The sequence below is a fragment of the Schistocerca serialis genome, chromosome 9 (genome assembly GCF_023864345.2).
Source record: "Schistocerca serialis cubense isolate TAMUIC-IGC-003099 chromosome 9, iqSchSeri2.2, whole genome shotgun sequence".
NCBI classification, from domain to species: Eukaryota; Metazoa; Arthropoda; class Insecta; order Orthoptera; family Acrididae; genus Schistocerca; species Schistocerca serialis.
In genome coordinates this window covers 131,093,746-131,118,730 of record NC_064646.1, presented here as the reverse complement: position 1 = coordinate 131,118,730, position 24,985 = coordinate 131,093,746, and positions in this window count along the sequence as shown.

The window sequence follows — 24,985 nt, the reverse complement described above, 5'->3', positions numbered from 1 at the left end:
ACACAGCGGACCCCGTTAAAACACTGCAGTTTAAAGCGAGGCGACCATCTTTCATTTGCAATTGATTTAACGTCTCCGTAGTTTAAAAGAGCTTCCTTAATCTTATCATTTTCAATTTCAATGGGGAGATTCAAGACACGAACGGTTTTGTAATGAATGTCCGCTCTATAGATGGAAACCTTACTTTTATAACCATTTCTATGCACAAAATCTACTTCATAGCCCCACTTTCGTAACACTTTATCAACAGTCGAAGCACTGATTAACTTGACAAAAACACAGTATTTTTCCTGATCCAGTTGCCAGGTATGAACGGTTTCAGAATTTAGACCAATTACCTGTGTAATCCAGTCATCTATTTCCAGGGATGTCGGCTGAACAGGACGGGATTCTTTGTCAAAAGCAAATACCAGAGTATTCTTCCTGAGGTTTGTAGCCATGGTTAATCCAGCGAAGCAATTTCGGTTAAACAACCGAAATTCCAAGTAGCAGCAGCAAGACCAGAAAGAGCGATCAGATCACAAGGAACAGGAACGAACACGGAGATTAACGGACGGACGGCACTCGGCTAAGCACAAGTACAGCGATGTAAACACTGAAGTGCAGCGCAACAGTTAACAGCGGCCACTCGCGAGCGCGGCTGAAACGGAACTGCAGCTACCGGGGCGGACTTTTGACAGGTGATCACATTAATGTGACTGGATAGTGTATTGACACACGGAGTATAAGATTAGTCAGCTCCAGGAGACATCACGCTAATACCGTGTAACACCAACTATAGCCTTGATAACGGTCTCATTTGACAGAGGAAGAGAGTTAACAAGGTTTGCCATATATAGCTGCAGCCACTCGTTCATGGTAATGTTACGTAGAGGTACCAGATTCCGCGACTGATGGCTGCTACGGACCACTCGCTGTTCTACGTAGTCCAAGACAATTTTTGCGTGATTAAGATCGGATGATTAGGGAGCCAGTCGAGGTGCATAAGTGTGCCGGAGTGTTCGTCAAACCAAGAAAATGCCTGTGCAAACCTGTGAGCAAGGCTGTTGTCATCTCTGAACAAACGGCAATTCTGGATCACCGAGAAGCTGAAATAAACATTCTGGTTAGTGTACGCGGTAACCGTATTGAGTAGACCAAATTCTCGATACGAAAATCACCCTCAAAACATCACACCATCTACACTTTTACAAATGTTCGTTCTCAATCTGGTTGGGATGGATCGGTATACACTGACAGCAGCAATTTGTGTCGTGTTTGAAACCGATTGTTATTGACAAGGCCTGAGACTCCTCTTCGGTCCTCGTCGGTTAGCATCTTTTGTACGAAAAAAATGGTTCAAATGGCTGTGAGCACTACGGGACTTAACATCTGAGGTCATCAGTCCCCTAGAAGTTAGAACTACTTAAACCTAACTAACCTAAGGAAATCACACACGTCCATTCCCGAGGCAGGATTCGAACCTGCGATCGTAGCGGTCGTGCGGTTCCAGACTGAAGCGCCTAGAACCGCTCGGCCACACCGGCCGGCCATCTTTTGTACGACCACCGTTGTTACGCTGCCTTCTGAGGCTGCGAATGCTACATCTTTTTTTGGAACTACGATGAACATTCCCCGTTGACATCACAACAGAAGGGGTAAGTTCATGGTGTGGTTATGGTTGTGTTCGAACATTTGATCACGTGTCCCCATCTTACTGCGCTGTTTCTACACAAGCAGTTGTCACATAAACACCATTTCACTGTCATTGCTTACGCCAGCGGCAGAGGATCAAATGAAGAAGAAGGCCTTCTTGTTGGTGTTTTCAACATATTTCTTTCCTCGCCGATTCTTCGGAGATTCTCCTTATTCCTTACCTTATCAATCCTCCTAATTTTCAACATCCTTTCTTAGCGCCACATCTCAAACGCTTCGATTCTTTGCTTTTCCTGTTTTCTCACAGTCCATGATTCACTACGAAAAGATACTCTGCTCCAAATAAATGCGTATTCTCAGAAGTTTCTTTGTCAAATTAAGGCTTATGTTTGATACTAGTAGACATGTTTTGGCCTGTAATGCTCTCGTCACTCATGGTAGTCAGTTTTTTCGTCCTCGCGTCGTTAGTCATGTGTTCTTCTTTTTTAAGAGGTAGCATAATTGCTTATTTTCAACTATTTCGTCATCATCAATTTTGATGTTAAGTTTCTCGCTAATCCTAGATCTGCTCCTCAACATTACTTGCACTTTTCTTCGGTTTATTTTTATCTGAATCTGTATTCGGTAGACTGTTCATTCCATTCAATACCTTTTTCACCGAACAATTCAATTTCTTCAGCGAATATCATTGAAAGTCTTTCTCTCTCAATTTTAATTCAACTCCTGAAAACTTTCATCAATTTCCATCACTGCTTCTTCGGTGTATATTGTAACGTACATACAACAACTAAAGCCTATGTTCGTCTGTGAAATGGACTCGTTAAGCAACCTGAGCTACCAGTAATCGGAATATAACCTGCCTAACACTGTGTGCGTGTGTATGAATGTCAGTTTCACGGTCATTTAAGCCCTCAACATATCGTTACATGAAAAACATAAAATTAACATTTGGATAAGGTATTTGACGCCGTATTTGAAGAAGAACTTACAAGTGATATAGAATCTGGCTTGTGCAACGGAATTTACTGGACTAGAATACTTGACGTGTTGTGGTGTGTCAGTGTCTCTGGTTTGGCCCTAAGTTTTGCACTCACCTCTTTAAATGACTGCCTATTTCGAAGTGGCTTACAGCAATTCGGAGCAGCATGCAGCAGCAGCGGCTAAAGTTTATTGTTAATAACAATGAATTTAATAAAAAGGGAGTTTGCTTGGGTCCTGTTAACTACTAAATAAGTTGTAAGAAGGGATTTCGTAAATTGAGTTTATTTAAAAACCTCAGAAATCATCATGACCAATAATAGTTTGACAAGTATTAATAATGGCGAAATACCTAGCAATGACCTTACAAGTATCAATAATGGCTGAGTGCCAGATCAACAAATTATTTCAATTTCAAAGTTACATTAACATTTAATGACCACAGCATATTTATGAATTACATGTGAAGAATAACTATTATTATTTGGAGGATAAGGAGGCCTCTCTACCTGACAAGCAAAAGATGGGATTATTGCAAAGTCGGACTAACGATCACAAGCCTAACCCTGCAATCGTGCTTTACGCTAAGCTTGCGAATTTTACCTTGAGTTCCATCTTCAAGCTTAGTTAAGCCATTTAAATCTCTCCTGCCGATATAAATAAAACCTGGTCTTCAGTGTGGTAAGATCTGCCATCACTGACGTGAGAATCGCGCTCCCATGTTTCGCCCTCAGGTTGTTACTGTCGATATCTGAGTGCTTATTTATTTCCATAGACAATTGCAGAATCTTACTCAGTGCAAAGAATAGCCATAAGTTGGTTATATTGTTTTCGATACTCAATGTAATATTTAATTTAAGTAATGTAAACTCTAGCCACAGCACCAACAGTACAGCTCAACAAAACTGTGGTGACAGAGGTAGTTACCCTACATGTGGTTACAGTGTTGCCAGATTGCCACTCTTTAACGTCCTTTTTCTGCCGAATGTACTCGAAATTTTGTAAGAGACATTTTTTTTATCTCTGGCATGTGAGGTGTCGCGTTGCGAAGACCGAGTGCGCGAATTTCGCTTCACCCTGTATGTTATATATTATATTACATACACATGAGTTAAGATAATCACCGCTTTAATTCTCTGTCAATGCCTGTTAGGAAATTAGGCAATTAAAATGTGTTTCAATAGAGACATTGAAAGCCTGTCCTACGAATTCGTAAGAGATTATAACTCTGGTTCCATGCTTTGAGCTGTGACCTCTTTATATATAAAACTGACTAAAGTTGCAAGGAGTTTCGCAAGAATCAATGGTAAAAAAGTGGATTGGAAAGGTGACGTCATTAAATTTACCCTCCAATTGCAAATTACAATGCTCGCCGTAGACTTCATTCAGCTACTGAATGTGTATGGATAGAAATTGTATCTTACGTACACAATTTGTGCAAGACAAATGTTTTGCCAACTGTGCACTGCATTACGTAGAACCGAAAAACAAATTGAGTTTTTGTGGTAGCAGAAATTATTTTGATGAGAGCGTCTCCACTGGCATGTGTCTTGGAGTTCCATGGCGACGCAGATTTACCTATATAGCTGAAATTTCTCACGTCACATAATTGTGAACAGTGCATAATTGACCCCAGCTTTAAGTACAAATGAACTGACGAGTACATTTCAAGAACATTTTTCTTGAGTAAAGTCTTCTGGAGGTATGGAGCATATGAAAAAGATTCATTGAACGAGACCCACGGAGATGGACAATAAACTCGTAGAATCCCAGCTCTACTCAAACAGAATATGATCATCAGTTCATACTCGATGAGAAGTGTTCGTGGATGAACACAATTCAACAGACCATATGCTTTACGTCCTCAACTAATACGATAGACAAAAGAGAATTCTGAAATATTGCTATTCGTTTCTGAAGCGTTGTCTGAAGAGTGAAAGGGCGTTGTGGTAGGCCATTTGAAACCTTACAAGATTAAATTAAAAATGGATTCTTATCCTCAAGTTGAAAACGTGAACAAAGACCTGACATTCCACGCTCGAAATGCGACTGAAAAATGTATCACAGAAAAAAAATGTAATTCTCCGTGACCTGAAAGGCCAGACGTGCGAAGCCAGCATCAATCTCACCATAATACAGATTGAAGTTCGTAGAATGCGCCATCTTTAGCTTAAAACAGACAGCATCTACATGCACTGCGCTGACACATACAAGACTGTCGATTTCTGAGGTTAACTAATGATGTCATAGCACGAATACACACATGAAGGTGTTCGTGACAAAGCGAACGCTTTTGAACTCGTAGTGTGGAATCATTCTTATTTTTAAATTTCGACAATTTTTGGAATTTCATTTCTGGGGTAAGCAGTTGTCATTTACTTACAGAGCTCCACATCCAGGCTGAAAAACTATTCTCTGCCGTGGTTTTTTTTTTTTTTTTTGTAGTGAAACACACAGCGGAGGTACCTATGTAGCTGTACGCCTAATGAAGGTTACAGGCAGCCTTTCAAGTCTTGTAGCGCTAGGGCAACTTCGCTCTGAAGTCGCAGTGAGACAAAAAACAAGTCAGTCGTTGATAGGGTACGCTTTTAAACAACCAAGGCCGCGTGTTTAGATACGAACCGGATAGAAGCAATATGTAACGTGAGCGCACAGCCTGTTTTCTCACTTATAGCACAGATAATTTCGGTACAACAACAGTGGATTCGTCTATACACTTTTCTCGTACTGAGCATAAAACTAGCATCCTTTAACGTGACGTGATGCTCGACGGATTACTGCAGCTGTACTTCAGTATATCCGATCAGACGTAGATAAAAATGTCTGATTAATCGTTCTTTCTCAGTATTGTAAGCTGAACGTTCCGATGAAGTTATAAATACCGAAAAGTGTTTTAGGACCACTTTATAAGGAGTCCATTTCGATCAGCTGCATTCAGATTAATTCTACTGACATTTCATAATATCTGTGGTTCTTCTTGCCGTGGCACAGATCTCTCGTCTGTTAACGTAGATCACGCAATGAATCTTGAGGCAAAATGCTTACTGTATTCATTAGCCTCTATGGTTAGGACATACTCTTCTATGGTTATCTGGTTTTAGAGCGCGGCGTACCATGTTTGTTTTCTATTCTGACTAACACTGTGAAGCGGAATACACGCATAATCAGCCATTATGCAAAGAAACTGCAGCGTAAACATTTGATGCCGTGTAATGTGCAAGAGGAAGATAGGTAATACGAAGAAAAGATATTCAAAGAGCAGAGTAACCACAGTGATATTGTAAACTGGTTGTAGAGTGTAATAGTTAATAATGTTTCAAACTTCAAGCTACAGCAAGCGCACTTCCACGTCTTCCGAGACGGTACTGCCAGCAACAGATTAAAAAACATCACATATTCCAAATTTTAGCTCATAACCAAAACAACAGTCAACTTTCAGTGTGCCCTGAGTGTCGCCTGGTGAATAACCCTAAGAGAGTATCAGTATACTACATATGACTACAAACAACACATATCATAAAAATAAGCGTACGTTTGTAACTGGTTCCATAACAGAAACCAGTGCGTAAAACGTGAAAACCTAAATACATATCCCGACGCAGGAGTTTTATGTTTACAGCAGTCAGCATCCATTTTGAAGGGTCAGTCGAGAATAATGAGCCTAAAAATAAGAATCATAAAACTGATATACTCTTTCGAAACCACGCAACTTCTTGCCTCATTGCTGTCTGGTCCCATACAATGAAAATCTTTATAGCTGAATGAGTGCACTGCTGTTATTTTATTCCAATTTTCTGATGCAGTTTGCAGTGATTTTCTACATTTAAAGGGAGACATATCTCAAGACAAGGGGTTTTAAAGGGACAGATAACGTGACTTAAAGAGAGACACTTCTAGTGATAAGGTAGTAGGTAGACAGTGCAGGTCCTGGTCACAATAACGATCTTATCTCACTGATAAGAACTTCCTGTATCAGGTTAAAAACTTGGGCTAGTTATATTCAGTGTCACATCCCTCACTGACCTTTACCACTGCCAGTCGCTAGCAATTATTCGTGTTTCACCCTTGGGAACCTACTCACGTACATGGGGTAATTGTATGAGGCATATTCAAGGTCATGATATAACCTGATACTGACTACATGGTCTTGTGTTATATAAAATTGGCAGGAAACACTTCCCTTCTCTCAGACAATGGGAACTCATTAATGTAGTGGTACACCTTTCCCTCCCCCATGCATCAACAGGATTCACTCTCCTCCTGCCCCTGCTCATACTTTATAGTTTGAATGTGGAGGTCTCTGCATCATGGGGAGAAATCCAAGTTTGTTGTGAATAAATTATCGTAAGCAGTAAGTCTATAGTGAAATGGTTTGGAAACAAAAACGCTTACATAACAAATTAACTAATGGTTTATTATTAACTATTTTTTCCAATGCAGTTTGCTAACAGTATTGTTGATTTTTACAAAGCAATTTGTTTCTGATGAACAATAATTTGCAAAGCAGTTTTTTAATCCATCTGTTGGCTTATTTATAAAGCTATCTCTACCTTATACACAATAATTTGCAAAGCCATCTTTTCTAATGCTTTGTTCATGAGTACAGCGGCTTATTTACAACTCAAAGCTCTTCTGATGAACAATAATTTGCAAAGCTATTGTTTTATGCCTTATATACATTGACTTACTTACAAAGACATTTTTTACAAATTTTTTCTGGCGACTGGCACGCATTACTAATACTACCAGGCACGTTAGAACTAGAAGAACTTAAATATTGTTCCCCATTTTGTTAGCATTGTTTCTGTTAATCTTTTATACAATTTTTATATTTTAATCGTTTCCTTTGTTATCTTTTTTATCATTCTATATGTAGTATCTGCATTTCAATCACTCCATTATGATCACTTTTCTACATACAATATATGGGAAACGGGAACTAGCATGAGCATGTGATGAAAAGCTACACATTCACAAATATATAAACATTTATGTGCATGCATAGTGTGTACACCATTTCCACACACACAGTGTACACTCATTCAAGCATACTCATACACACAATTATGACAAGTGCTTCATCGAACTGTTCTGCACATATGCCCAGTATTTACAAACAAATTAATCATTTACACACTCAATCACTCTGTAAGTAGTATGACTATGGGAAGGTCCTGATCCTTTCCCCACAGATGAACCATTTGTGGTCATGATGCGACAATTCTACTTTTAGCCACAGTGTGGTATGTACTTGATGGCCTCTCGATATAAAAACTACTTAGTGCACCTAATATGGAGTGGTGCCAATGCACACAAGTGGGCAACTCCTGCAATCCTCTATCAATATAGCCTCTGCAACTGCACGATGCACACCCTTAGCCTGCCTGTGTGTGACACATGTATCTACGCAGTATGCATACATTTCCGATCTGAGTTCCACAAACTCCACATTATGCAAACCATTCACCATGCCTTTCATCAGGCTGATTACCTTCTTGTTTCTTGATGCTACATCATGAGGATCATTGGCCGCATATCCAGAGGTGTAAGATGCTTGAGATTGTATCTAATTACATTTTATGGATCGCGGCCTTTCACCCGTGGGTGAATCGGTCTATATCTGTACAAAGTAATTTGGGATCAGCAGAGTCTGACTTCACGAACTCGTAGTGAAAGCAATACCTGTGAGTATGAAGAGGTTCAGGATACACACACCATTGTATGTATACAGGCTTCGTGAACTGCACCGCAATCTTAGCCATCACCACAGCAACTAGTCCTTGGATTAAGATGACGAACACATGAAATTTGACCTGACAATGTAATCTCTTGCGCCATAGCGCGTATCCCAACGGTAAACTAAATGAGTTTCGTAGTATTTTTTATACTTTTCTATCATTTTCCCAAAAAATTTTCATTAATTTATAGAAGCCTTTTCAAAATCACATGCCATTGATGCCCTCATTTCGGCATTTAAATCAATGTTTGAATTGTTTGAATTGTGAGTGATCGAAGGAGATACCACTGGTGATTCTAACAAGTTTAATCTCCGACCTGAGATACTGCTGGATATTTCTGCAGTGCAAAATGTATCTCTGCTTGTTCCTCAGCGTTGTCGTTGGCTTGAGGATGCTAGCTTCGTGCAGGCCTAGGCATTCCAGACAGAGCAGCCAGTCATTGTGGATGTCACGCACGTGAGTGGGATAATCTAAGGCTGCCAACCAGGACATATCCTTCACCAGAATCCTCAGTCGCATGTAGCATCTTTTGCTTTAATCTGGTGATTTCCCCTCGGACATCTATCAGAACTCTGCAATTGGTAGAAATATCAAATTGTCTGCATGTGGAGGCTGTTTACATCTAAGCTTAGGATGTAACGTAAATCCTCAGATGGTCTGTTTCTCCTCTGTGGGTTAAATGCTTCGGAATACTTGCTTGAGCATCCACTGGTAAAGACACTTCCACACACAGAACAGTTGCACTTGTGCTTTGTTGTTTCGTAGCTTTTATAGTTGCAGGGGACTTAATTAATCAATTGTGTTAACGGAAATTTCCTTTCATTCTTTACTGTTACTTTATGCAGTCAGATTGCGTATTAATACTAATCAGGACCAACCGGTTACGACACTTCGTAACCGGACACATAGCTACTAAAATTACTTTTTTTGTATTTATTTAATTAAGCCCCCATGCAATGTATTCCACTATCAGAGGCATCAGGACGCTTTCGCTTATAACTTTCGATTCATTCTTTTCCAATGCTTGGACCCTTACACATTTATCTTCTCCCTCATCCTAGAAAGTCTGTAACATCATCACGCAATAAGCCTGTATACACTACATAGAGTTACAGGCCCCTGCGGCTATGACTTTGACGCTCTGTAACGTCGATGGATAACGTTTCCGGACATGGCTTCCTATGTGAAATTTGACCCCCTCCACAACTTCTAGAAGTAAGTAACATGAATTGTGAAACACCCTGTATACATATTACGCTGCAAGGGAAAGAATAGAAGACAGTGGCTGGGAAGAAACGAAGAATACATGCTTAGTAATAGGTATGAGACAGGAGAAAGACCCCTTGAGTTCTGCAGTAACTTTCGGCTAGCTACAGACGATACACTTGTTTAAGAACCAGAAGAGAATCTTCACCTTTAAAGGCCGGGAGACAAGGAAAAACAGCAGCTGCTTTACATTGCAGTGAAAGTGAGATTTTGAAATCAGACACTGGAGTGTAAGGTGTACCCAGGAGCAGATATGGACTCATTTTACAATATGGTAATGATGAAGAATCGCATGGAGTTTAAAAAAATGGTCAGGATGAATCAATATCTAAGGCAATGGGATGCTGAAGTGTAGAGGCATTAATACTGCGATAATGGCTTGAATAGTAGACACGTCAGCTGAAAAGCAATCTACATCCTTAAAAATGTCAATGACAGAAGATGCACAAATATATGGAATACAGCCGCAAAGAAACCTTGTGTAACACAGTTAATACTTTCAATTTATCGAAGATAAAAGAAATATTAAAGGAGTACAGCCATATTTAACTTACGAATGAATTCAACAGGAAATGCTTGAAAGCTAAAGATAAATGACGGCAGAAAAATGTGGAGTAATTGAAAAACACATTATCGTCTGAAGGTCAAATTAAGAATATCCGAAAACCAAAGTAGCTTTTACATTTGAAAGAGTTCAGAAAGAATTTCAATTTTAAACGCAGACGAAAGAGCGGACGGGTGGAAAGCGCACAATGAGGTTTTCTACGAGGGGCAAGAATTATCTGCTGACGTAATAGAAGAAGAAATGGTTTGCAGACATAAGGAACCCTGTATTAGAATCTGAAAGAGCATTGGAAGACTTCCGATCAAACAGAACAGAGGGAATAAATAAAATTTCCTCAGAAGTTTGAAACTTATTCTGGAAAGCTAACCAAATGAGTATTAAGTTAGTGTATAGAGTCTATAATACTTCGGACATTCAGAAGAATGTCGTACACACGAGAGTGAAGAGATATCAAAGGCAGATAAATGCGAGAACTCTCGCACAATCAGCTTAATAGCTGGTGCAAACAAGTCGCTGAGAAGAATAATGTACAGTAGAAAGGAGGAGAGCTAGAGGACGATGTATTTGGCTTCGGAACAGGTAAGGGTAGCATAGGTGCAGTTCTGACGTTGTGTTGTTAATGGAGTCGAGGCGTAAGAAACATCAAGACATTTCATAGGATCTGTCAACCTAGAAGAAGCAGTCGACGACGAAAAGCAGTGCAATGTTACAAACCGATCCCCGGAAAACACGGACCTCTTGTATCAAAATCCTCAAGAAATATACCTGACAGCCTACGAAATATTGTCGTTAAAGTTCTACTTCACCGTTAGCCGCAGCAGGAAAATAAATTGTATAATCATTTGAAAGGAAGTTTCTCGAGATATTATACAGATTGACCGAAAAAGAAAGAAAAGATTTCAGTAGTTAATTAGAGATAAACTATGAAAGAGAGCAACACATTGCGCATGTCATTGGATAGACGCTATACCATAGACTAAAAATGAGCACCATACTCGCTCGAGAAACATCAAAATGGTATTTCATTTTATTTTACATACGAATCGACTCCCTCCCTGTTTATTGAATCGACAGCTTCAAAAATTCGATTTCTCAGCTCTTGAAGATTAGCTACCATTGGAGGGGGGGGGGGGGGGGGGGGAGGGGGACAAACACTGTCTTTCATGTAGCCTTACAGAAAAGAATTGCGTGGTGTGAGGTTTGGTGACCTGGGAGACCAAAAGCAATGATCAAGATCTTGTTGTGCACGTCTTCCAATCCAGTGTTGTGGGATGGCTTGTTAAAATAACGTCGCACCTCAAGGTACAAGTGACGCCGTCAGAAATTAAGATGAAATCAGTGACATCTTTATGAAGTGAGGAAACAACCAATTTTGCAGCATGTCCACGTATGACATTCATGTCACAGTTTCCTCTGCAAAAGAGAAAGGTCCATAAACGCTTCGAACAGAAACGGCACAAAACACATTCAGTTTCGGTGAGTTTCTTTCACGCTCGACGACGACGTCAGGATTTTGTGAGTTCCAAATTCTTACATTGTGACGCTTTGTTTTACCCGGCAGATGAAACGTTGATTCGCCCAAAAAGATGAGTCGTTTGGAAGAAGTGTCCTCCGCCATATCTCGGAGAACTGAAATGTAAAATTCGTACCTTCTGTTATGGCGCCGGGGAGAAACTGATGCAGTAACTGCAACTGGTGAGGCTTCATATGTAGGCGTCGTTTCAGAAAACGTCACGTCGTTATTTGAGCGAGTTGAATTTCCTTGCCTGCCCCTCTTGTGGACTTCCAAGGGCTCTGTGTGAACGCTCGACATTTTCGTCAGATGTTCGTGTCCAACCAGTATTCCTCCCTTTGCATATGCAACCAACTTCCAAGGATTTCGTTGCATGTGTAGAGGCGTCTTGTTGCTGAAGCGACGTCGTAATGCACGTTACAATGGAAAAATTGATTGATTTGCGCAGATTCCAACATAGGAATCCTGGTGTACTTGCCATATTGGTAAAAACAAACAACAGCGCAGCTTCGTCAAAACTTTAAATCATCATGCGCAATATGATTCTATCTTCTATAGTTTGCGTGTAATATACAACTGAAATGTGTTCTTTCTTTTTTTCGAATCATCTGGTATTGAAAGCTGATGAATACACTGAATAAAATTTCAGTAATTACTTAAAATGATTTACAGCTTTCCAATAGAACGCTCTATGGACTAATAATGCTGACAGCACGATGCTTAAATGTAGTTAACGCATTTTCATCGTAGATAATTCTCGGAGCAGTAGGTCGAGGAACAATGGCGCATCGGCACTAAGAACACTGGCTTTCTAGCTCAGCGAAGTCAGAAAGAAAGACCGTGGCGTCACGAAGTTGCTGCTGCAGCGTTTCAGTAAGGAACAATTTTCTTACCAGGCACAAGGAAGAACTGGAATGAAAATTAACGTCCGGCTGCGGGAAAGCGGCTATGCGGAGTAATGCTGAGAAACAGGTATTGCGCGATAGCGTAAAACACCCAATTTTCCACGCCAGGCACTATTTATACGGAACTAGCGGCGAGCCAGATTTTATTCGCGAAGAATTCCGTTCGCAAGGGATTTCTCCTGCATTTGACGGGCAGTAGCCGCGAAAGAATTATTGAAAGAAAACTAGTAAAATGAGTTGGCGGTCTGAAATATGAAAGTGGTGGCGGCGAGCCCGGCGGGAGGAATTGCAAATGAGGATTTATAGCGCTTTGGGGGACTGAGGGAGGGGGGGGGGGGGCTGCAGCCACAGTCAGGCGCCACCACACGACTCAGCCGCCGAGGCCTCAATGTATCTCCTAGCGGAAGCGCGCAGCTTGCCAACCACGATATCAATCAAGGGAACGATTCAGAGTTGCAAGCTGATTTGAAAGGAACAATGAGGTTGCAGAAGATAGTGGTGCAGATTGACGATGACATTAAATTTCAGGATCGATGGAGAGGGGGAAACGTTACAGTTGGAGACAAGTAATTCTGATTCGGAAACGACTGTCTGAAGTAGTGACAATCGAACGTTTTTGCTCAAGAGTCAGTACTGACATTTTGGGGCAGCACCTCGGGCCACATATGTACCGATCTTATTAACTGATAAGCTACGGGTAAGCAGTAGGAAAATACGAGTGATATACAGTGCTGTTTTTCTGGGGGAACACTGGGAGATGCGTACCCTTACACTTGCAACGTGCGGGGGTTTATTGTATAATCATCGATATATTGCAAAATATGTATTGGTAGTCTTAGAAGACCTTGAGTTGCTATCTGACTTAAGTTGGCTCTGTTTAAACGCGCGGTTATGCCCCCAGTATAATTTGCATCGAAATTATCATTACACTCTAATTATTAAACAAAAATATGGTGATTGCTAGCTACGAAATCAGTAATGCGGTGATTAGCATATGATGCCAAATTAAGATTTATTCAGAACAGGATGAGCAATATTTCTAGCCTAAAATGACAATCCAATACACTCGCTAACCTAACTAGACTATCATTGGCACAACTACTTAAGTCAACACTGAACCCGCAAGTGACTCTATTGAAGTTCTGCCTGAACGGACACAGACTCAGAGAGCGCCAGTCAAAGAGCTAGCGGAATACAAACTCATTTAGAATTACAGTGCCCTACTTTGGCTGATGATTGCTAATATCACCGTAATTCTCCGTGATGATTACGAAAGTCGACCCAGCCAACGTCGTGATGCCGTCTTTCCCGTGAGCGAGCTTGGCTTTAATCTCCAACGTGGACGTGGTTTGCGTCCGTAAACTCCTGTACGCAAGTGTTCAATTGCGGAGTCCGTCACTAGTCAATGCTCAAGCTACTTGCACATATGCCAAGAGTAGTTGGTCGACTCAAGTGCGCAGGAGCAAAGGTACACTTCAGATTGAATATGAACACCACAAGTTAGTACAAATCTGTTTCTCTCCTCAGAGGAACAGATAATGCTACGTATGTGGAGTCGTATGCTCTAAACTATTCAGACTTGGAGAGTAACCACTAGACTCAATGCCGGCAACTTCTCTCCACGCTCTCCAAACAGGGCAGCCAGACACCGCGACTGCTCTCCTCCACAGCCGACCCCAGAGTCCCCCTTCAGAGTTTTCGCAAACCTGGCCGTTCTTCGCCGCATGGATCCGTGCGCGTTTGTACTCAACCACGACACAGAATTCTCCCGCGGTTACTGTTGCCGCCAAACTTTTAACATGTATCTCTACGCGCTCTGCACCAATCCCGTCGTCTTCCGCAAATTTTCCACTGTGGCGCGAAATCGTCTTTCTCTCTTTCGCATATAGCTCCTTCTCGCTTCTTGTTGTGATGGCCCAGCCTCGCCGAACGTCTTTCAAATGGCTCTGAGCACTATGGGACTTAACAGCTGTGGTCATCAGTCCCCTAGAACTTAGAACTACTTAAACCTAACTAACCTAAGGACATCACACACATCCATGCCCGAGGCAGGATTCGAACCTGCGACCGTAGCAGTCGCGCGGTTCCTCCGAACGTCTTTGGTGGTCTTAAGTGCCAGCCGACAAAGGGGTCCAGCCGCGGCCATCTCGTTAGTTTGACATGACATAAACACCTTCCTTAGGGCTTCCGACCGTGTTCTAGCCTCTGAGCCCATCTCGTTAGTCTGACATGACACACACAACTTCCTTTTATGTGTCCATTCACTCCTACCGGTGGGCCTATTATCAATTATTATTTGGTGTATTAGTACTGATTTAGCATCATGTAAGGTGCAAAATCTGCTACCTTACACACTTTTTCGTCGACAAAGTAATTTTTTTACGATGTTGAGAACTTGGAAGAGTGCCAAAGATTTATTTCACGAACGTAAATTTTTTATTTCATTTTTTCGTGTTGGTAATACGAACGACACCAGTGCAGTTTTTGGTGAGAAATACGATATCATTGACTGTTTCAAGCATTTCGAACCTGCGGCAGCTGTTCTCGACCACTGCATCACTGGCAGCCAGTTCGACAAGCATGTAGTGCCCTCGCCCGCTAATAGTGGGCGATGGTAGTGCTAAACGGATATGCGTACGCTCAAACGCCGAGCTACCGATAGATGTCTCTACGGTCCCGCTACCATAATCCTTCGCGATTCATTGACATCTTTGTTTTGTTGTTCTTTATTCGTTTGCGTTTGCTGTTACATTCTTGTCGGTTGCGCGAAGTTTTACAGTGTGTCCGGCCTTTGGTTGCAACTTGTAAGTTAAGTTCGAGGTGAGAGATGAGCAGAAAACTAACAAGCTATTTTACTTGTTCTCCTGCATCTAAAAAAACAAAAACTGTCAATAATTCGTGTGCGAGTGAAAAGCCATGAAGTTCAACATCAGTGGATGACGAAAGTGAAACTGTAAACCTGAGCACTGAACCTACGTGTGAAAATGCGGTGAACGAACGTGTGCATGATAGAAAATTAAATGATCGTCCAGAATGTTGCTCTTTGAAACAAGAAACCGCATTTTGTGAGAAAAATGACTGGTTGATCGTTTCAAACAAAAAACTTGGCTGCAGAATTTGCAAAGAAGTTGGAAGTTTAGGCGTAGAAAGAAATAAACAAGGCATGAACATTGCACAGCCTTGGACTACGGTATCTGTGTCATCTTCAGTTGGTTCCACAAAAGAAGAAATGGTTTCTTTGCGTAAAAAAATATTTAAATGTAAAGAAAGTTCCACTCATCAAGTTGTTGCCCAAATAATACTTCGTGCCAAACAGAAGACTATGGAAAATGACGTCATGGCTAAAAACAGGTGGGTGATATCCCATGGTTCAGTTATAAGTAATTTTCGCTGCGTTATATCCAATGTCGGAGTACCCTCAAACTTTTTTTTAGAAAAAAAGCACTGGTGATATACAAAATGTACCAGAGACCAGAGGGAACAATAACAGTGGGAGACAAAGAACGAAGTGCTCGGATTAAGAAGCGTGTAAGAGAGGGATGTAGCCTTTTGGCCCTGTTGTTCAGTCTGTACACTGAAGGAGCAATGACGGAAATGAAAGAAAGATTCAAGAGTGGAATTAAAATTCAAGGTGAAAGAACATCAGCGATAAGGTTCGCTAATGACATTGCTATCATCAGTGAAAGTGAAGAAGAATTACAGAATGTGTTGAAAGAATTGTCTAATGAGTACAGGTTGTATATTGAGCGTAAATCGAAGAAAGACGAAAGCAAGGACAAGTAGCAGGAATGAGAAGAGCGAGAAACTTAAAACATCAGCATTGAAGATCATGAAATAGATGAAGCTAAAGTATGGACAGAACAAGGAGGACGTAAAAAGCAGGCTATCACTGGCAAAGAGGGCATTCCTGGCCAAGAGAAGTCTGCTAGTATCATACATAGGCTCTAATTTGAGGAAGAAATTTCTGAGAATGTTCGTTCGGAGCATAACATTGTATGGCAGTGAAACATGGACTGTGGGGAAACCGCAGAAGAAGAGAATCGAAGCATTTGAGATGAGGTGCTGCAGAAGAATATTGAAAACTAGGTGGGCTGATAGGGTAAGGAATGAGGAAGTTCTCCAGAGAATCTTGAGGAAAGGAATATGTGGGAAACACTGACAAGGAGAAGGGACAGGATGGTAGGACATCTGTTAAGACAAAAAAAAATAAGTTCCATGGTACTGGAGGGAGCTGTAGAGGGTAAAAACTACAGAGGAAGACAGAGATACATTCATTAAATAATTGAGGCTGCAAGTGCTACTTTGAGACGAAGAGGTTCGTGCATGGGAGGAATTCGTGATGGGCCGTATCAGTCAGAAGACTGACGACCCGAAGAAAAGAAAAAAAGAAGAATGATTCGCCGCTGGCCCTCAATTACTGATCGTTAAAAATCGGCACTATTCGGCACAGTTCGTGTCGACTGTTCTCTGTTTCCGACTGCGGTCATACTCAGCGGCTCCAAAACTGTAACATTGTAATAGGCTGACGAAGTGTTGTGTTATCTGAGTAAATGAGTCATTAATTGAGTAATAACTGTACTTATATTGGTAAATACACTATTGAATATGGACACCAGCAAAAAAGTTTGATGAATAATTTAAATGCCAGTTTTCTTCTACTGTAATATGTTATAACAGCTTTAATTAGAGTTCTTACAAATAAATACTGCATTTGAATATTACCATCACTGTAATAAGAATTCACGAATCCGTATTATTTCCTTGCCACATTTATACCACAGTTGTTGGTCCGTACGAGTCGTATATACTGTGAGTTATCAGTATTAAAAAACAGACAATAAAAGATTCCCCTCTCTCACACCTTGTCACCCCACAGTGACCGAGCTACTTACCCCTCTAGCCCTGCGATAAGCGGCCGATGTCACTCAGCCGACGGCCGAATTCACTAACGTCAGTTACAACAGCGCACATCTTTAGATATTACTTCTCTGCAACTAGTTTTGTTTACACTACTGGCCATTAAAATTGCTACACCACGAAGACGGTGTGCTAGAGACGCGAAATTTAACCGACAGGAAGAAGATGCTGTGATATGCAAATGATTAGCTTTTCAGAGCATTCACACAAAGTTGACGCCGGTGGCGACACCTACAACGTGCTGACATGAGGAAAGTTTCCAACCGATTTCTCATACACAAACAGCACCTGACCGGCGTTACCTGGTGAAACGTTGTTGTGATGCCTCGTGTAAGGAGGAGAAATGCGTACAATCACGTTTCCGACTTTGATAAAGGTCGGAGTGTAGCCTATTGCGATTGCGGTTTATCGTATCGCGAAATTGCTGCTAGCGTTGGTCGAGATCCAATGACTGTTAGCAGAATATGGAATCGGTGGGTTCAGGAGGGTAATACGGAACGCTGTGCTGTATCCCAACGGCCTCGTACCACTAGCAGTCGAGATGGCAGGCATCTTATCCGCATGGCTGTAACGGATCGTGGAGCCACGTCTCGATCCCTGAGTCAACACATGGGGACGTTTGCAAGACAACAACCATCTGCACGAACAGTTCGACGACGTTTGCAGCAGCATGGACTATCAGCTCGGAGCCGGCCGGAGTGGCCGTGCGGTTCTAGGCGCTACAGTCTGGAGCCCAGTGACCGCTACGGTCGCAGGTTCGAATCCTGCGTCGGGCATGGATGTGTGTGATGTCCTTAGGTTAGTTAGGTTTAATTAGTTCTAAGTTCTAGGCGACTGATGACCTCTGAAGTTAAGTCGCATAGTGCTCAGAGCCATATCAGCTCGGAGATCATGGCTGCGGTTACCCTTGACGCTGCATCACAGACAGGAGCGCCTGCGATGGTGTACTCAAAGACGAACCCGGGTGCACGAATGGCAGAACGTCACTTTTTCGGATGAATCCAGGTTCTGTTTACAGCATCATGCTGGTCGCATCCGAGTCTGGCGACATCGCGGTGAACGCACATTGGAAGCGTGTATTCATCATCACCATACTGGCGTATCACCCGGCGCGATGGTATGGGGTGCCATTGGTTACACGTCTCGGTCACCTCTTGTTCGCATTGACGGCACTTTGAACAGTGGACGTTACATTTCAGATGTGTTACAACCCGTAGCTCTGCTCTTCATTCGATCCCTCAAAAACCCTACATTTCAGCAGGATAATACACGACCGCATGCCGCAGGTGCTGTACGGGTCTTTCTGGATCAGAAAATGTTCGAGTGCTGCCCTGGCCAGCGCATTCTCCAGATCTCTCACCAATTGAAAATGTCTGGTCAATGGCGGCCGAGCATCTGGCTCGCCACGATACGCCGGTCACTACTCTTGATGAATTGTGGTATCGTGTTGAAGCTGCATGGGCAGCTGTACCTGTACACGCCATCCATGCTTGTTTCACTCAATGCCCAGGCGTATCAAGGCCGTTACTACGACCAGAGGTGGCATTTCTGGGTACAACGGCACCCAGATTGCGTGGAAATGTAATCACATGTCAGTTCTAGTATAATATATTTGTGCAATGAATACCCGTTTATCATCTGCATTTCTTCTTCGTGTAGCAATTTTAATGGCCAGTAGTGTATTACTAGACAGAAAAAATACGCGTTTAAGAAGTTCATGACGTAAGTTGACGATTTTGGATTCGGCCTTTACTTGCTAGCTGCATCTTATCATAAAATGCGGCTGAGAACAGCGAGTCGCACGAACACTTGATTAGGGCTGCATGCAGCCTGCGAGCCACCGTTAGACGACCACTAGTTTAAAGCTACGAAGACAAACGGGTTGTGCGGTATATCTGTCAGTGGAATATAGGAAACTTCGAACCGTAAGTTGTACGTTGTAATAAATTAAGTTATTCTGCACATTGATACTAAGGCCGTGGGGTAGTGTCAATACTTTGTAGAAAGTAATATGGTAATAGCAGATACACCCCTACCATTCTCATAAACGCAACTATTAACTCCCTCTGACTTTGGATCTCGCGTTGTGGGATCCAGTGGGTGCTACAGTGTTGTATCCCCGACCTTCACTTCAGTAAGCATTTATTTTTCACTAACGAAGCGTGTTTTAGTAGTGGTGGAATGATAGTTGCGTTAGTCACATAAGCAGACTACGACGCCACACTAATACAGTGCAACACCATCTGTAAGCTTGATAATGGCCTCAGTTTACCGAGGAAGAGAGTCCACAAATATCTTCAGGCATCTCATATCCAGCTGAAGCCACTCACTGATGATTAGACTACCTGTTAGTGAAAACCGTATTAACGCGCGAGCACTCGCGCTATGAGCATTTGCTCACACAAATTTCATAAAAATTGTCATTTTTGTCAATAATGCCTTCAACGTTCTCTTTCTCTCGGTAGCAAGGTTTTGTACATCTCCTGACCCACGCAATTTGTTGTCATTGCCCCAGTACCCGGGTGTCGCTCGTAGAAATCATTTGATTGGGCATTTTGCTCGTTGTGCGAGTGTCGACGTAAGTATATATTTTGCTATTCATATTTCTTAAAACGTCATTTTATGTGCACTGCACTCGGTATGTTGTGTTTTTTTATTATTTACGATAGCCAAGTTTCTAGTATGAGTAAACATTGTTTTGTATTTTTATAGATGGATAGACTAGAAGAAAGAATTTGGGCGTGGCTGGAAGAAGACGACATAGAAGATGCTGCAGTAGCACCTGTTAGAGCCGATAATACCAAAAGTGACCTAGACCATGAGCATAGCTACCACCGTACCGAAACAGAACAGTTATCAGATGAAGATGAGTTGGAAATGTCTTCCATCCAAGCACGAGGTCATTATTTTACTTAGGCAAAGACAAAGAAACGAAGTGGAGTTACAATCCATGGCGTTCCAAAGTGAGGACAAGATCTCATAATACTGTTATTGATAGACAAGAGACAACAGCTGTGGCAAAAGACGCCAAAGATACTGTGGACTGTTTTCTTCTTTTTGTAAATGAATAAATGTTGACTGATATAGTAACGTATACGAATATTCATATTAGAAAGATCGAGGCTCGATTTTCAAGAGAGAGGGATTGTAAAGAGGCTGATATTATAGAACTGAAAGCGTTTTTTGGCATTTTATACATGACTGGTATAAAACAAATGCGTCATTTGAATGTGCAGGAAATGTGGGTCAAAGACGGCACAGCTCCTGATAATTTTCGATCCATTATGAGCAGTACTAGATTTCCTTTTCTGATTACAACTGCATGGTTTGGCGATACTCAAACCCGCTCAGAGAGGTCTAAGTATGACAGTCTCGCCCCAGTTAGTGAAATATTTGATTTGTTTGTCGCAAAGTGTCGATCAAATCATTCTCTGAAAATTATTTCGAGCAGTTAGTTCATGAGCCCACGCGAATAGAAAACGGTTGTGAATACACACTTGACCTCTTAGCAACACATAATCCTGAGCTAATAGCGAGCATCAAAACAGATTCAGGGATTAGTGAACAAAGGGTTGTAGCGAGAATGAATACTGTAATCCCCAAATCCTCGAAAAATAAGCGAAAAATATACCTATTCAAAAAAGCAGATAAAAATTCACTTGACGCCTTCCTGAGAGACAATCTCCACTCATTCTAAATTAATAATGTAAGTGTAGACCAGATGTGGCTTAAATTCAAAGAAATAGTTGAAAGGTGGCTACACTGAGCCACAGCGTCAGAGATTGCGCCAAAGAGTATTATTCAGCCGCCTCCACTGGCAGTGCTTGTTGAGAACTCGAAGTAGGCAGTGATTATTGAGAAGTAGCGGAGTGCAGTGCTTGTCGAGGACTCGTGGTAGTCAGTGCTTGCTGAGATGTGGTAGTGAAAAGTTCTTGTCGAGATGTCGTAGTAATGAGTGCTTGTTCCATGTTTTATGCAGTTATTTGATGGGCTAGATAGCAGATGTTGTTCTAATGGAGATGTTGTAATGATTAGAGTGCTTTTCGTCAATATATATGAAGGTAACAAAACTCGGTTTTTTTTTCTCATTATTTCAATGTCTTGAATAATGCGTCATTACAGGTTCAGTCAACAAAGCATCTGGCTCGTGTTCTTGTATTAGAGTGTAATTCCGGTTTTCTTGCAATTACAGTATTTCTATTTTTTTAATTACTTCAGTATAAATGGTATTTAAAATTTCTTGTCTTATTGATGAAGAACCGTGCCAGATGTGTACGTTGAGTCATACTTCCACACACAGAACAGTTATACTTGTGCTTTGGTTTCGCAGGTTTTATAGTTGCTGGGGACTTAATTAATTAATTGTGTTAACGGAAATTTCATTTCATTCTTTGTTGTTGTTCTATGCAGTCAGATTGCGTACAAAAACTAGTCAGGGCCAACCGTTTACGAGACTACGTAATCGGACATACAGCTATTAAATCAAAAAATTAAAATTATTTTCATATTTATATAATTAAGCCCCCATGCATAGTATCGGCAGCAGTTGAGAGATTTATACCAAATAAAATAACACACGAAGGAGCTGATCCTCCTCGGTACACAAAACGGATTAGAACACTGTTGCAGAAACAACGAAACAAACATATCAGATTTAAACAGACGCAAAATCCTCAAGATTGCCGATCTTTTACAGAAGCTCCAAATTTAGCGCGGACTTCAATGCGAGATGCCTACAACAGTTTCCACAATAAAACTTTGTCTCGAAACCTGGCAGAAAATCCAAAGAGATTCTAGTCGTATGTGAAGTATGTTAGCGGCAAGAAACAATCAATGCCTTCTCTGCACGATAGCAATGGAGATACTATCGAATACAGTGCTGCAAAAGCAGAGTTACTAAACACAACCTTCCGAATTGCCTTCACAAAAGAAGACGAAGTAAATATTCCAGAATTCGAATCGAGAACAGTTGCCAACATGAGTAACGTAGAAGTAGAGTAGTGAAGCAACTTAAATCACTTAATAAAAGCAAGTCTTCTGGTCCAGACTGTATACCAATCAGGTTCCTTTCGGAGTATGCTGATGCATTAGCTCCATACTTAACAATCATATACAACCGTTCGCGCGACGAAAGATCCGTACCCAAAGAGTAGAAAGTTGCACAGGTCACACCAATATTCAAGAAAGGTAGTAGGAGTAATCCACTATATTACGGGCCCATATCGTTAACGTCGATGTACAGTAGGGTTTTAGAACATAATATATTGTGCTCGAACATTATGAATTACCTCGAAGAAAACCGTCTATTGACACATAGTAAACATGGGCTTAGAAAACATCGTTCCTGTGAAACACAACTATCTCTTTATTCACATGAAGTGGTGAGCGCTATTGACAAGGAATTTCAGATCGATTCCGTATTTCTGGATTTCCGGAAGGCTTTTGACACTGTACCACACAAGCGGCTGGTAGTGAAATTGCGTGCTTATGGAATATCGTCTCAGTTATGTGACTGGATTTGTGATTTCCTCTCAGAGAGGTCACAGTTCGTTGTAATTGACGGAAAGTCATCGAGTAAAACAGAAGTGATTTCTGGCGTTCTCCAAGGTAGTGTAATAGGTGCTTTGCTGTTCCTTATCTATATTAACGGTTTTGGAGACAATCTGAGCAGCCGCCTTCGGTTGTTTGCAGATGACGCTATCGTTTATCGACTAATAAATTCATCAGAAGATCAAAACAAACTGCAAAACAATTTAGAAAAGATATCTGAATGGTGCGAAAAGCGGCAGTTGTCCCTAAATAACGAAAAGTGTGAGGTCATCCACATGAGTGCTAAAAGGAACTCGTTAAAGTTACGTTACACGATAAATCAGTCTAATCTAAAAGCCGTAAATTCAACTAAATACCTAGGTATTACAACTACGAACAACTTAAATTCGAAAGAACACATAGAAAATGTTGTGGAGAAGGCTAACCGAAGACTGAGTTTTATTGGCAGGACACGTAGAAAATGTAACAGGTCTACTAAGGAGACTGCCTACACTACACTTGTCCGTCCTCTTTTAGAATACTGCTACACGGTGTGGGATCCTTACCAGACAGGACTGACGGAGTACATCGAAAAAGTCCAAAGAAAGGCAGCACGTTTTGTGTTATCGCGAAATATGGGAGAGAGTGTCACAGAAATGATACAGAATTTGGGCTGGACATCATTAAAAGAAAGGCGTTTTTCGTTGCGACGAAATCTTCTCACCAAATTCCGGTCACCAACTTTCTCCTCCGAATGCGAAAATATTTTGTTGACACCGACCTACATAGGGAAATCAGAGCTCGTACGGAAAGATATAGGTGTTCATTTTTTCCGCGCGCTATACGAGATTGGAATAATGGATAATTGTGAAAGTGGTTCGATGAACCCTCTGCCAGGCACTTAAATGTGATTTGCAGAGTATCCACGTAGATGTAGATGTGGAAATTATCAGCTAGGACAAAATGTAAGAGTTGGTGAAATGCTAGAAGCATTTCCAGGCCGCTGTGACGGTTCGAGCCGAAACAAATACCCCTGCCTGCAGCTGGCATCAAGAGGTACTCCACACCGACCTGGAATGGATCACCTGGCTGCGCTGGTTAGACGCTGTCTCTTCTAACTGCAGAACTACAGGCTGCGCCGCCTGGTGCCACCAGAAGCTCAGCTGGAGGACTATCTGCTGCCTGACCTCCACCGACATAGAGAGGTCCACGGTTCACATCTGGGCTTGAGTAACTGCTGCGTCGCCTCCTACCCTGTGAGGGCAAGTACTGCTACTGCCGGCTTGCCTCTGCAGACCAGTGTCGCTGCTTCCTACTCTGGGGTCTTTAGTTCGTCTCTGGACACTCGGGTGTTTACTGCACTGAGCCACACATTTGCACCAGCCAACCTGACCGTCGTAGCTACGTGCTGGCTACCTGCCCACCAGAGTGCTGAGAGCGTGAAAGAGATCTGCTGCCGCCTACTTGGGTGGGCGATGTAGTGAGCTGGCCATGTCTTCGAAGGTCGTGTGCTGAGATAGCAAGCTCTACACACACAAGGGTCGGAATGTGTCCTTCGCCAATGACCCTAAGCAAGACAACATTAAAGTCTCTGTATCTCGCACATGAAATAGTGGCCGCCATGAATTATTCTATGATATTCATAATTTTGATTTGCAGCTCCTTGTATTGGCCGTGTTTGCAGTTAAAATTGTTGAATGTGAGGTCCGCCAGTTACGCAAAACACCGTTTTTTCTCAGTACCCAAACATGTTTCGGCACCTCTGTGCCATCATCAGCGGGTTTTCGTTTTTATTTATTCTTTACATTTGGTAATTATGATTTATGACTACTGTGCTAAACAGTAAGGTCATCAGCGCCCTTGCAGTAATGTTAGACCGAATGAGATTGTCTCAACCTATGGAGGAAAATCAAGAAACTGGAAAACGACGTGTGATCCC